Source organism: Gavia stellata, chromosome 1, assembly GCF_030936135.1.
Source record: "Gavia stellata isolate bGavSte3 chromosome 1, bGavSte3.hap2, whole genome shotgun sequence".
Lineage (NCBI taxonomy): Eukaryota > Metazoa > Chordata > Aves > Gaviiformes > Gaviidae > Gavia > Gavia stellata.
The window spans coordinates 102,685,792-102,700,391 of record NC_082594.1 but is presented as its reverse complement, the minus strand read 5'-3'; positions in this window follow the sequence as shown (position 1 = coordinate 102,700,391).

Below are 14,600 nucleotides of genomic sequence, written 5' to 3'. Positions count from 1 at the left end.
TATGAAAATGCAGTTTGCAGGCCCAAATCCAGGTTAGATAAAAAAAATCAGTCACCAACATAGAGTTTTCAATGGCAAAGGCTCTTAATCCGCTGTGGAATTATAAACCTCGCACCCAAAGGATTAAACTTCTCCTACACAGATCATTAAACGGTGCCGCATTTTTGGCATGGCACTTCTGTTACCCATGTAGGTTTCCAGATCCAGGCCTCTTAGCCACACAACACCTGGCATTAAAAATCCTTGAAGCTTCCTTGAAGCCCATAAAAATACCCTGAAAAATACTGCAGAAGCTTTGGTCCTGGGGCGCAGTGCCAGTGCCACCGATCTGGGACCAGCAGGGAGCTCTCATTGATGCTTTCTTGGTGTTGAGTCCGTTGACCCACACAGGGAAGGACACAGTTCCCACTAAAAACTAAATACTCGAATACATCCCAAACACAACAACTTTATATATATATATGCATCCACAAAACCCCAACATTATCAGGTTGAAAGAAGAAGATTATTCAAGGCCAAGTATTGGCTGCCCAGCAGAAAAACACATTTGGATTTAAAAGACCATTTGCTGAAGGCATAACTGTAAGAGGTAGATTGTTTTGCCAGAAAAAAAGCACCTTTTCCTTTTGCTGGCTCTTTACTTTTTTTTCCTTTTGTTGTATTGAAACAGAGATTTAAATACCTTGTTACACCACCTCAAAGATTATCTAGTAGGAAAACTCCCTGGAGAAAGTACACAGCTCCCCAAAGACAACAATTTTTTTGTTTCTTTCAAACTTCTTTCATTTCAGCTCTTCCCTTTCTCTCTTTCTCTCTCTCATTTTAATCCCTCTGAACTGTAACACTGGATTGATTTGAGCCCTGCTTCTCCTCCCCTGTACGTTAGCCTAAATCTGCAGTAACTCCCATTATCGTGGTAGAGTGATAGTGAGATAACCAAAAGGGAAAATCGGCCATGATTTTGCACTGAAGTTAAATTATGTTTTTAGACAGTGGAATAGAATAAGAAAGAAAATAAATAAAAAAAGAAGTGCCTTCTCCTTCCCAGTCCTCACTGCCACAAGCTTCCAGCCACAGGAAGGTGGCAAAGCAGGCAGCAAGTCTCTTGCTCGGGACAGGGAAAGACATGCACTGTGGGCTGATTTAGCCAGCTATTAGCATGCTTTCTGCATACAAAGAAATAAAGCAGAGAAAGGGGAAGGGTAAAATTTGCCTTTTCTGTAAAATAGTGAGCAGTTGGGATGGAGCTACCTCTCTCCCAAATTGCAGCTCCAGCCATTCAGTGTTATGAATAAAAGCAGTGGGATTCATCACACCTGGCTTCAGGTGTGTAAGGGTTGGGTGCCCCAACCCGCCGCAGCTCCCTCGACTGCCAAAGAGAGAAGATGCATCTCACCCCACATCAGGTTCCCTAGGGAGGTGGGAGGAAGCTGGGGGAGAGGAGTCCATTGCGAAGATGCCCAATGCTCTCCATGGGTGTCACTGCTCCCCGCGCCCGTCTGGGAAGGAACCAAAGGGGAGACTGATAGAGCCACTGCACGGCTCCAGGCACCCGGCCCCAGCCTACAGAAGGCAGGGATGGGGATTCATCTACTAGAAAACCCGGTTAGGTCACGCCTAACTTGCCTCCTTCCTTAAAAAGGGTATTTTAAGAAGTTGCTGTTGTTGCCTACAACTTTGAAAAAGTGCTTCTTGCCAGCACAGCAGAAATTTAAGCAAAACCATAACTAAGTTGCTCCCCTTTTTGTGTAGGCAATTCTCCAATGGAAAGGGGTTGGAGTTGGCCGTGCAGGTTGCTGCAGGGCCTGGAGTGGGCAGGGGCTAACGTAAAGGCTCTTTAGTAGGGTACCAGAAGACTCAGCCTGTGGAGAAAATGCAGGAAACAGAAATACTGTGCACTGCAGGTACTTTGTGGGTCGCTACTTGAACATTTCTGCTCCCTTGTACATAAACTGTTGGGTTTTTCCCAGCAGGGCAAGGAAATGGATAGTTTGACCCTCTAGTCTCCCATGTTTCCTGCAGGTAAGGGAAGGGTGAAAACACAGATAATATTGAGGACTCCGGACTCTATTTCTGCTCATTTGCAAGGCTCCTTTGCTAAAAATAACAACATCACAACATTGAAAGAAGGTGACTGTAACTCAGTCAACAAATTCCTGTCGCAAAACCCACAGTAGGTATGTGTGCACGTGGTGGTGTGTATTGAAACCTGGAAGCTAAATTCATTTTTACCTGTGTGGATCAGAAAAAGGAAAATAATAAAGGAGAAGGACTTGAACCAAAATTATCAATCTGCTTGCACTCAACAGATAAGAGAGTTTTTCGGCTCTCCAAGGGCTACCCTTAGCATCCGCAGTGGCATGAACCCAGTCCCCATCATTGGTCTTTCCTGGCTTTTGGAGGACCTGAAATCTGGACCTCAGCTTTTTGCTTGGGCACATCTGTAAATGGCTCAGGTGTTGCAAAAATGTCCTTTCATCTGTGCTTTTTTGGAGGGGATATGCTGGTCAGGATTAGATTACATTGAATGTAGGCATAGACTTTCCATTTGCTCCTGTTGGACAATTTAGGAAATTCAGTTCAATTAAAAAAGGCTAAATAAAACTTCTTAATGAGATCTAGTTTTGTGACTTATGGTCAAGGCTTGCAAAAAACATTGCTACTTTGCAAACTTCAGTTAGATTTTCCATTAGGTGGTCTGGAGTATCTAGGTCTTGACACAATCATGTCCTGATTCGTACCTGTTAGGCACCGTGACCTGACCTGATGGGATGGCTTGTGACAGGAGGGATTTTAAAATATCTGGTAGACAACAGGAGTCAGTGTGCTTATGATAAAGCACCCGCACATGGGACAGGCTTCCAGGCATGCTGATTTTGTAACCAGGTTTTTAAGAGGCAAAAGCTGAAAGCTAGATTGCTGGAAGAAGGTAGAAACAGAGACTGAGACAGGGAGCACGCATCTCATGCTAGAGAGCAGAAGTAAGTGCTGCCGTCACGATGTGCCAGAACTGGCAGTCCCTCGGGCTGCAGGACATGGGTAAAATGCTTCTGTGCCGTACGAGAGAAAGAAGAACGACTGGAGTGGAAAAAACCCACACAGGAGCACCAGCCATTCCCAGCCCGGGACAGACACTCCTGCTTCACAATCTGTCTTCCTCTCCAGAGGATTAAGTACTACAAAAGCACAGGTAATGTTATGCTGCTATAGGCTTTTCTGCCATTTACATACAACCTCGCACTGGCTGACACAGTCAGGAAAAGCACAAGGTAGACAGCCCTATGAAAAAGGAGAGGAAAAAAAAAAAACCTTGAAAGAAAGAAACAAACTTGAAAGATGTTGGCTGCAGCTTCTCACCCCTATGTATTTCTCATTCACCTTCAGTACCTCTTTCCGCACCTTTTATTTGCTCCAAGTCTTCTCTACCTACAGTAGTTGCACCGTGCGAATGTGGATCAACGTCGTTAAATCACAGAGCTCACGCAGAAAGCCTCTCATTCATCAGCCTGCACCATTGCACTCGTTGCTAGTCCGGAATACCTGTTGGATGCTCACCGTTACTGGAGCATTACAGTAAAAACATGGACATCTTTCCTGGGAGATACAGTAGCAAGCATTTAGAGCAGTTTCAGAAAGCCTTTTGTTGAACTGTACCCCGTTCCTTATGAAATATCACCTATTCAGCCTTCTCAGGGAAAAAAAGAAGATCAATTTCTGGTCTGCTTGCAGATTTCAGACGTGGGAGATCCCAATGGATGTCCAGAAAGTTACTTGTAGGGGCAAGTTTTGCAGCATCAGGGGCCAGCATCATCAGGCTGCTCATAAGAGCAAGGAGTGTTGGTCGAAACAAATTCTCAATAATATTGTGCTAGTCAGATATAATGGCGATTTCTCCAAGCTCTTTGTGTTTCTTTCAGGAATATGCTCCTTTACACTGCCACCAACTTATTTATTTCCATATTAGTCAAATCCTCCTTGTCCTTAATCCCACCACACTTTCAAAATATAATAGACAAATATGTAAAGCCTCTGTTTCTTTAGCTGAAAGAGCATGCATTTTATTTACAGAGCTTTCTATTTCTCTTCATATGTCACAGTAACTCTACATAACACCTTCCCAACTAATTTCCCCTCAATAATTTCTGGCGGTTTCAGCTACCTCCATCAGAAAAATCCTCCAACTTAAACTGATCCGAATCTAAAACAGCATTACTTGCCTCTAGATATGTCCATTTAATATATCCAATACAAGCAGCCAACTGCTGTTCTCAAAAGACTATCTGACAGATTCTATTCACTTTCAAAGTAGCTCTCCATGGTTTGAATAATTATCTTTCATTTCCCCCTTTCTGACACTTTTCAATGATTTGTTGACATCTGAAGAGATATGTGCAATCTCACAAGAGGCAGCTGGACTTTCTACCCAAAAGATACAAATACAAAAAGGATTCCCATACAGAATTTGAAATAACTATGTTCTTTGCAAATGGAAGACTAAATCTGCATTTTAATGGGACATGTTTTTAAAAAGCGGAATTCATGAATAACCCTATGAGTTTTAACTTTTTCACTGCCAGTGACGAATCAGAGCTACCCCTGGGAAGAAATCCTACCTTCCCTTTGTCCGGTTTGCCTTCCCAGCATTCGCTGCCTCAGTGGCTGGAACTTTCCTGCAACACCTTCCTTGCCCTCCTGACATAAAGCTGAAGATGCAGCTCTCGTGCCTGTCGAGTGGGTCCTTTATCAGCTACCCAGGTTTGGAAAACAAGCCTATCCCCCCCCGGCCTCTGTGTGCAGCCAAAATCACAAAGACCCAGGTAAGTAATACACCTACGGAGTTATCCAACCCCTGTTACAGGAATACACGGGCACTCACCAAACCCAACAGAATTTATGCTTACACCGGCTGTGTGAATTCCTGCTTCCATTTTACAGGCAGAAAACAGAGGCAGAAAGAGTGCGGGATTCAATGCCTCACACAGGATCATGCAGCAAGCCAAAATTTGATGCCTGTTTATGAACATCCACCCATTGCTGGATACTTTACCCGTTATTGGTTATGCTTTGCCTGCATGACTGATTTTCTTACTTGTGCTGCGACATGTTAGAATATCCCTGGCAGGAAAGGGCTTTATCCCCTCTTCCCTCCGGAACAGTGTATGGAGAAGATTGCATTAAGCAACAAGTTCTGTCTTTTGTTCTCAAGTTAAAAAGTGTTGTGTTTATTCTCTTTGACTCCCAATAGATTAATTCCTTGCGGTACAAAAGAGGACACACAAAACCTTTTTCTCCGTATGGCTTCTCTCTCTCAGTGATGCTGGCATCAAACAGGCCTCTGAGACACATGGGAGCAAGACCCCAGGAAAGGTTGGCAGGAGCGTACGTAGCTGCTGGAAGACCCAGTCCAGCCCTGTTTTGTGGTAAGGAAAGTCCCCCTTTGTGGAGGCCTGCCACCCAGCACCCCGAGCTGCTGCCTCACTCGCACGTCTTGAGCAATGCCCGCAGGGTGAGGAACATGCTGCGGGAGTGGAGGGGAACACAAGGCAGGGAACAGCTAAAAAGCAAATGCTGAAGAAGAGGTGGGCTGAGGGAAAGAGAGCCTGAGGCGTGCTGGCAGGAGAGCGAGCCAGGAGCTCAGCACTCTGCAGCTTCGAGCGACGCCTTGAGAGCCCCTCTGTTATCCAGACCGAGACCGACACCCCAGTGCCTCTGCCATTTGGAAGCACACACAGGAGTAAGCGTGAGGAGAGATTTCAGGGTGCTCCTGGAAACTGCTACATCGTGGAAGAATAGCTTATGCCATGACCCAACAGCGAACCGAGTAACTGGGTGAAAACCCGCTCGACTTTTAGCCGTGGCTACCACAGGCGGCGTCCACACCGCCACACAACATGTGCAAGGAACTGTTACTCTTGAGAAACAGCCCCAGCTGTCACAGCTCGCTTCCCCAGCATAGCCCAGGGCGGATCAGGGAGCCCCTGTACCCCACAGGGAGCTCTAGATGGGAAGGACCTTCCCGTTGCAACCCCGAACGCCTTGCCTCCAACAGTAACTGGGAGAGCCGTTTGTGTTGCGGGGGAGTTGGGGGGCAATGCTCTCCACCAACACCTGCAGCGAGAAGCCCCTCGCTTCCCTCACTCCCCCCCCTCGCCACTGCCGGCGTCTCGCGCGGCCCCGCGCCCCGCGGGCGAGCGGGAGGAGCCGCCGCGCGCTGCCCCGCGCCGCCCCGCGCTCTCCCGCGCCGCAGCGCCGCCTGCCGGCCCCGCCGCGGCCCGGCCCGGCGCTGCGGTAAAGCTGGGCCGCGCTCCCGGCAGCCGGCGGGAAGGACCGGCGAGGGCCCTCGCTCCGCCGCCGGGCTGGGCCCAAGCGAGGGGGGAGGCGTGTTTCCCGGGCTCCCGCTGCCGCCCTTGCAGCGGTAGAAAAAGAGGGCGATGCGTTCGCTTGCCCGGCCAGATAGCCGGTTCCGCTGCCACGGGAGTTCGTCGCGTGGACGTTAATTGAAAGGAGAAATAATTCAGCGTCCTGAAGGGGGGGTGTTGAGTCATTTCAGCAGTAATTGCCGGTGGCATTTACAGTTTTGATACTCAGCTCCTTGTAAATAAGGCCTGGCCATGTAAAGTGTGCCGCTTTCATGCGTAGCAAATGCCAAGCTACTTATTTACATGCCCTGAGCTGTAGAGCAAGCTGAGCAAATAGACGAAGACGGCAGATACGGCAGATGCCCTCCTCTGCTCTGGAGTGGATTCCCTTCTTCCAGGGCCAAATACACACGCACGAGCTCCGGTGCCAGGGTGGGAGCTGCTCCTCATCTGCCGGGACCGTGCACCTACACACCCGCTGAATTACACGAGTCCTTTCTTCGTTACTGAAGGTCATTGATTAACATCATCGTCAGTTTCTTAAGTGCCAGCATAGACTTGGTATACATTGATCCATGGGCAAAAAATATACATGTAAAGAAAAGAATGCGGAAAGACACATCCTATCTACATATGACAGAGATAAAAACCTGGTACGACATTTTCTTGCCATTGCAGGCACCTAGTTTAAAATAAATTAATTTTGCAGGTAGTAACACCAAGCTAGATAACTGCACCACTTGGCTGTAATGTCATATACCATAATTCTTCCTGTTCCGTCGATGCACACATTAAAAACAATGTGGTTTCAGAGCAAAAGTCTGGCGCCAGCAAAAATGGGCCCAGACCTAATCCTGATGTGTGAGACCCCAGAAAACCTGTTTGTTCCTTGCAGGTGTTATTTGCCTGAAATCGCAGGGAGCACTTAGAAGACTGTGCTTTCACCTGTATCTGCCCACACCGACTTTGTCAAATAGTTTTGCCAAACACCTTGTTTCAGTGGCCCTCCAGCTTGCTCTGGAGATGCTTCTTGCTCCAGCAGAAAAATGTAAGACTTTGCTTATACCGTCTCTACAGTTGCAGCCTCAGCTCTCAGGCCCATCAGGGCTGGGTCCAGAGCAACTGACTCTGCCGGCAGTGCAAAACTGAAGGGCATATTTGCGTGCTCAGCCTGCCTTTCGTTTGCAGTTCAGCCTGAACCCCTGAGGAAGAGGGACATTATAACCAGGATTTGTCAGCCCACGTGGCCTTTGGAACCATTGACCAATTTCAGCTAAACGTGACACTGGCACTACACGCAGATTCTACCTTTTTGCAAGTTTTGTGAAAATCAGAAGCATGCAGGGTGCTTTCTGCTGAGAGTGACGGAGGCGAAAGCCAGGCCCATGCCAGGAGGTGCCAGCTGGGCAGCGCCTCCCAAATTCTGCCACATCCTGCCTGAGGGCAAGAGGGGGGGACGTGGGTGCCCATGCCTACCCATAACTAGCAAGGACCACTACTCATTTTCCTCCCTGGCTTCCTCAGCCCACAGCAACTAGAAAGAAACAAATTACATTGTCTTCTCCTTCAATAAGCGTGGGACAGGTTAAAAGTTCATGCATTGCTTTTCCAAACCCTCTGTCAAACTTCACGTAAAGGCTTTAAGTCTACGAACATTTCTCAGAGGCAGGCACTGTACTACTACTGTGGAGTTAAGCACAATTCTCGCTATGACAAGACAGGAGCCTAAACAGTGTAAATGCTTTTATTGCACCTGATTTTATCTCCGTGTGCGCCTCATTACTGTGTGGTAGCTTGTTTCACGCAAGCGATTGCTGGTTTCCAGAAAAACAAGAGGACCTGTGGTGTCTGCATCGAAGGTATTCCTCAGAGAATGAGAAATCTCCAGTGGAGAAAGAGGTGGGTTCTTGTTAAGCACTGGAAATAGGCTGAAATGTAAATGTGTTTCCTTTCTGCAACGTGCCTAATTGCCCATAAATGTCATTAAGTCAAGAAATGTTTTCCACCAAATTAACTTTGACTCCTGATGTCTAATTAGCTGGAGATGCTGAAAGATAACAACTTATCAGTCACTGTTTAAGAAAACATACTTAACGGTTGACTTTTTTGTTAACAGCCATGTTGAACCAGGTATTGCAGCTGTCAAAACGGAGCATTATCAGAGCAATTAAGGACAATACCTTGGTGCAGCTTCCTACCAAGATAATTTGACAGCTTGTTCGCAGGCAAGAAGGGCAGTTGAGCCTAAACTTTCTGTGAATTGATTTTTCATTGCACAGAAGCAACTGTAAATTTTACTTTTTTTTTTCTCCAGAGCGTGCTATGTGTAAGCTTCACTCACGTAGCGCTCTTTTCCCGCTCACCTACAACCAAGGTCTCCAAAAGCAAAAGCTTTACCATCAGAGTTTTCATGATGTGGTATTCAACTCTCTAAAGCAAAGGAAGCTATGAGGAAGGGATGGTTAAATCCTCGTCTTTTACTATTTAAACCTGTAGTTGCGTACATCTTCTTACCTTTTACAGAAGGTAAGTTTTTCCATGAGGAAGGTCAGTGCCCACTGCGTATATGGAGGGATGGCACTGAGGGTGGAAAGGCTGACATCCCGGTCCATCACCCAGAATGTATTTAACAAGGTTATACTGCGACATGGAAACCTCACATCTGAGTTCTCACAAGGAAAAAAATAACATTAAGCTCTCACAGTTGCCTTTGTCTTAGATGCAATCTCTCTTAAGAGCTTCTGGATTCCCCTCTGTCGAGTTTATTTCATACTGCCCTCGCACACAGCTGTTTATTCAAATTCCTCACTATAATACGTGCCCCCTCCCATTCACTGTTTTTTTCTTTCTGCCAAATAACTTTCAAGCTTTCTGACTTCTTGCTCAGACCTGGTGTAAATCAGCCCAACTCCACCGCAGCCAATATATCTGTAATTACTTATGCACAATAAGCACCTGCTTCTTAAAACATAGTGGTACTCTTTAGTATCTACAAGATTATAATCCTTATAATCTACTGAATTATTATCCATTACGAGATTTTAACACTAATTTCCTCCACTGGCTTTTTTGCCCATCATACTGGTGGTACATACTTCTCCCCTTCCCTGTCCTTTCCTAAAACATGTTGTAACCCGTCCAGGTGCTAATAGCTCTACAGTAAAAAGAACTGTCTAAGTTTCCCTCCAAAAAGTGATTTTAACAAACCCCCACTTTTCTCCTTAAATTGTGTGTGGCCTGGTTCTGTTTAATACTCTATCAAACAGGATGTGTTGGAGGAAGAATAGAAATAAAATCTATGCAAGTGGAGAAGGGAATGCATTAATAATCTCCACAGTTAGGTTATAAATTAGAATTATATTTCTTCTAGCCTGGGAGGTTATTTCAATCTCAACACTGTGAACATTTCTCATGGCCCACTGCACATATGCCACCCACCAAGGACATTGAATCCGTGTTGTAAAGAAGATGCTGACCTCCAGAAAAGGTTCCATAGTTCAAGCTTAGGATGTCAAAATAGGAACAGATCCTATCCAGCAGAGGCAGGGCTATGACTTCCGACTATTCTTGTTTTATCCCAGTGGGTTGTACTGTAGGATATCAAAGGCCTGGGAATTGCAAAGCGATCTACGGGATGCAGACACCAGTCTGTTCATGCAAATGGGAGGTGTGCGGCTAAACCCTCGTGGGGGTGATTGGCAAACTCTGAACTGTTTGGGATGAAATTAAGCACACATACAGACACTTCAGTATGTGATACTGTGTGTTATATTGTGATAAATTGCAATTATCTGCTCTCTATTACCTTCCTTTGAGAAGGCTCCTTGACAGTACTGGTGTATGATATTACTTCTTCCCACATTAATTATTTGTGCCTGGCAAAGGATGCCATTTAGTGGGTCATCTCCCTCCAGTCTTTTTTCCTTGAGGAGGGGAGTTGGATTATGCAGCACGGCATGCCCCGAGCCCTCCTCTGCGCAGTGAGCTTTTCTCCTGGGCAGCCTTCAGTGGAGCAGCCACCCGCCTTCTCTGGCACAAGTCGATGGCCCCGTGTTCCTGTGACAGTCTGGGACCGCTACTCACATGGCACCTTTGAGGGTTTTTTCCCTTTTGTCTCCTTGCTTGACACCTGCTCGTCCCGCTTGTTCTGGAACCTGTTCTTTCTGATTTGTTTTTTATAGCCTTTTTTCCCCTCCAATGTCTTTCCCTTGCCCTGGTGGCTGTCCGTACGAAACACCTCCTTTTCTGCCAGCTGAGCGAGCTTTGTTCAAAGCCAGACAAAAGCTCTCCATCACTATCCTTGTTATGTGAGGGCCTACACAGTAGGTAGCTGCCACGCCAAGTACGAATGTGTGAGGAAGTTTCCATGGGGGACTTTTCCCTTTCAGAGTCTTTCCCTCTACTTCTCAAAAGCAGCAGTCAGCAATGTGTATCCTCCAGTATTTTCCCACAGTTACTTCATTATTTTAATTTTACATTGAACGAAAATACTCTCTTTGGTCTTGGGTGAAAGGTAAGATAGGACTTGTCGATCAAGGAGTACCATTTTCTTCTAAGGTTAGGGCCAAAGATGTTACTTTATACTGGGATTATCTAAAACCTCGGGAGTCTTGAATGAGGGTTTTTATTTCAAAACCATTCTATATCATTTCATTTTCCAGAAAAAAAGCAAAGTCTCTGATGATCTTTTTTGCAATAGGTCCTACAGGTGGGTTGGGAAAATTAGCACGTCACCTTTTTTTGTCCGCAGAATGTAAAAAGTCTTTAAAGCATTTCTCTCTCATTTCCTCATAGTAAGTTATCATTTAAGAAAGAGTTGCATATTCATACATTATTTAATGCTCCCAGGGTCCTCAGATGTCCAGTATTTTGTTTTAAGTGGGCACACATTTACAAACGACCCTACCGCGCATGCCACCCTGTGCAGAAGTGGGTCCAATCAGTTTGCTCCCCCACTTCCATTTACAAGGGTAAATTGGCTACTTTAGAGCCTACCCAGGACACTGACATCCCTATGAAACCTTCACACAACCAAAAGTGCTTAAAGGCTTTTGAGCCAAAAATATTCCAGAGTGCAGAATCCCCTAAAGTCGCGAGGAAATATTCGGTTCTACACTGAGTAAGCTTGCCACGCAAGATAATTTAATGGCATGCCATGTAAAGAGTAACAGCCATTGACCCAGGGACATACAAGCTTTAACTGTGATCTCCCAGTAAAAGAAACACATGCCACTTGTCAGAAGACTGATTGAAGAAGCTGTTCAGCTCTTAACAGCTCAACAGCGTGAAGTATCCACATGGAGGCTGGGGAGATGGAAGTCCAAAACAAAGCATGGCAAAATTTGTTCAAAACAATTTATAGACACTTACAAAGCTGATATTTCCAATAGAATTATAATAATCACAACTTTCTGCTAGGGCTGGACACTACAGAAACCTATGGGATATTTCTTGTCTGATGCAAGGGACGCCTTGCAATCAAGGCAAAACATACTCAGGTAAAACTGGTACAAATTGTACCAACACACCAACATGCAGTGTAAAATGTAGAAATCATGCCAGACCTTCTGAGGAAACTGGTGGTTTTTTTCAGAATTACGTGAAACGTGTAAAATTTTATTACAACTTCAAGCATAGGAGTGAATTTTTCCCTTTTAACTTGCTCCAGTGAAAGAGTTTAAAGAGAGTTCTCCTTTCTTCAAGACTCATCACACTGTGTTATTTGAAAACATACAATTAGAGAAACAAATACCAGCCCCGATGTACTGAAATACTGTCAAGCACTCCAGGGGCTTTCACAGTCTGGACTGTGCTTCGTTTGGGCTTTGCCTCATTGCTTCTGGGTATGGACTACTACGCTTTGTTGGGACTTCTCATCAGTCCGTCACACTGAATCTGAAATGTCTGTGTGTTCTCAGGCTCATTCACATTATGGATACATTTTGAAAACAAGTCACTATACACTGCCCATGGCACCCAAACAAAAAAAACCCTATCCTCTACATTAAAAACATTTCTGGGGAAAAAAATTTTAGCAGAAAATTCTGCGTTGCAGAATTTTAGATACTATATGCAACACATGCAAAAATAATCGCAGCTATAGGTCCCCTTGCAAACCAATTTAAAATGACCAGCAATAAAGGAGGCAGCATTTGGAGACCTGCATTAGAAGTGGTATCATGGTCACACTGATGGCTTCCACAGCAAGTTTCAGTCCAAAGAAAAATGTTGACTTACGACCTGCTAAAACTAAAAATCCTTTATGGGGATATCTATGGCTCTCTCATCTAACTGCAAACTGCTGCTTAACATAGAAAGACAAAAAACAATAGAATGTACCATGTAAAATGGCCAGGGGCTTAAGTAACACATCCCAAACACAGCTTTTGCTTTGTTTTAAAATCATTTAATTTGAAAGCCAAGCAAACTAGTTATTTTTCTGACCTCCTTTGCCTTTTGTATCGCTATTTGGACAATACAGGCGGAGGATATTTAAATTTACATTGCACTGTAATCATTGCAGAAACAGAAAACACAGCAGCAGATTTAGAGACAGAGGAAATGAAATTCTTCCCAGCGCTGCAGCAAACAGCTATCTAGCTCCTTCGCTGACTTGCAGTGTGCAGACTTAAACCCATCACTTAATCTGACCGTGGCAAGCTAGAAAGGCTTATCCGCTCGCTGATGATACCTGTTGACCGGTTTCTCTCCCTCTCAGTTTCAAATCCTCTGTTGCTGTCAGCGACACATGCTTTCGTGCTCATCTGGGGTGGCCCAGCCTCATTAGCAAAGGATTTTGTGCATGTTAGTTAATTGAGCCCCATTCCCGCCACCTGCCACTCGCGAGCCTCATCTGCGCACTAACTGCTTCTAATTGTCATCATACGGCCGGCGCGCCGCAACAACTTGAGAACAGACCCGTAGCAGCACGCACCGGGCAGGGCTCTCCCGTGATCTAGGGAACGGCGGTGCGGCGAGCGGTGGCAAGTGTAACAATTTATCAGGGGACCAGATGTTTTGAGAGGAAAGGCACCTTGTGCTAACATCAGGTGCTAAAGCTTTGATGTTTATTACCATGTCAGATGCTAAGTCGAGATGCATCTCGCCGGTAAGGCGACTTGATAAATGGATTGGCGCTAGCTTCTCCACCACCTTATTGACAACGGAGCTATAAACGGGGGGGGAGCAAGTACAATGATTTAAACATATGTGAAGTTTTGCAGCTCATTAATCTACAGCATAAATCCCACAGCAGAAGTCCCATCACTTGCTAGGACTAGACAGGACAAAGCACGAAGAAAAAGGTATTCCGGAGGGACGAGGCTGTGAGAGGGAGTGGACAAATTGACCTACGATGTTTTTGACATCTCCAACGTTTATGCATAAACCGGTGCTGCTGGGCATTTTTTTACGAGCAAATACAAAACGGATGCGGTCTTTAATCTTGGAGGATCCGGCAGTGTAAGTGGGAAGTTCCCGGTTTCCACAGACCTCTTAAATACGCAGGCTGTCCACACACTGCAAAACAGTTCCCTGTTCTGAGGAGCGGTGGTCTTAAAAGAGCAGATAGTAAATAACAACAGCCTTTAAGAAGCAGATAAATTACAATAGTAAATAACATAAAAAAGAAAAACAAAGCAAAATTCATGAGTTTTTGTGTGCATGGCACATTAGTGTTATTAGTTGTAAAAGAGTTTTCCTGTACCACTTGGTAAGATATTTCCAGGTACACTGCGAATGTGTTCTGAGATTTATTTTTTTAAAAGAATACACAGATATTGTAAAAAACAGGGTATTTCTGGGCTACATCTGAAAATGTGAGAGAGTATATTCTGATGATGTGAAAACCTGATTTAAACATTGATAAACTCTGCCATCTGATACTCAGTTGCAGCACAGCATCAGGCTTTGAGATCCATACTGAATGCACTGAAACTGGGACCACCTCATAATGATCCCGCAATGCCCCCTCCACCTGTCAGGATCGATTTCTTTCCACCAGCATGCCCCCATGCCTGGGCTCAGGGTTTTCCCTGGATCCTGGTCCAGGACTCTCCATGGAGACCCTGCAGCTCGGAAGACAAGGGACTTCTCCCACAAAACAGACATTAAAGCAATGGTGAGACAATTGGTCTCTCAGGAATAACCTTCCCATGGCAGCATACCCTGCAATACGATTTTCTCTTTCAGACTCTTTCCCAAGCCTCTGCTCCCTAGCAGACGGCTTCCAGGTGCTGCCTG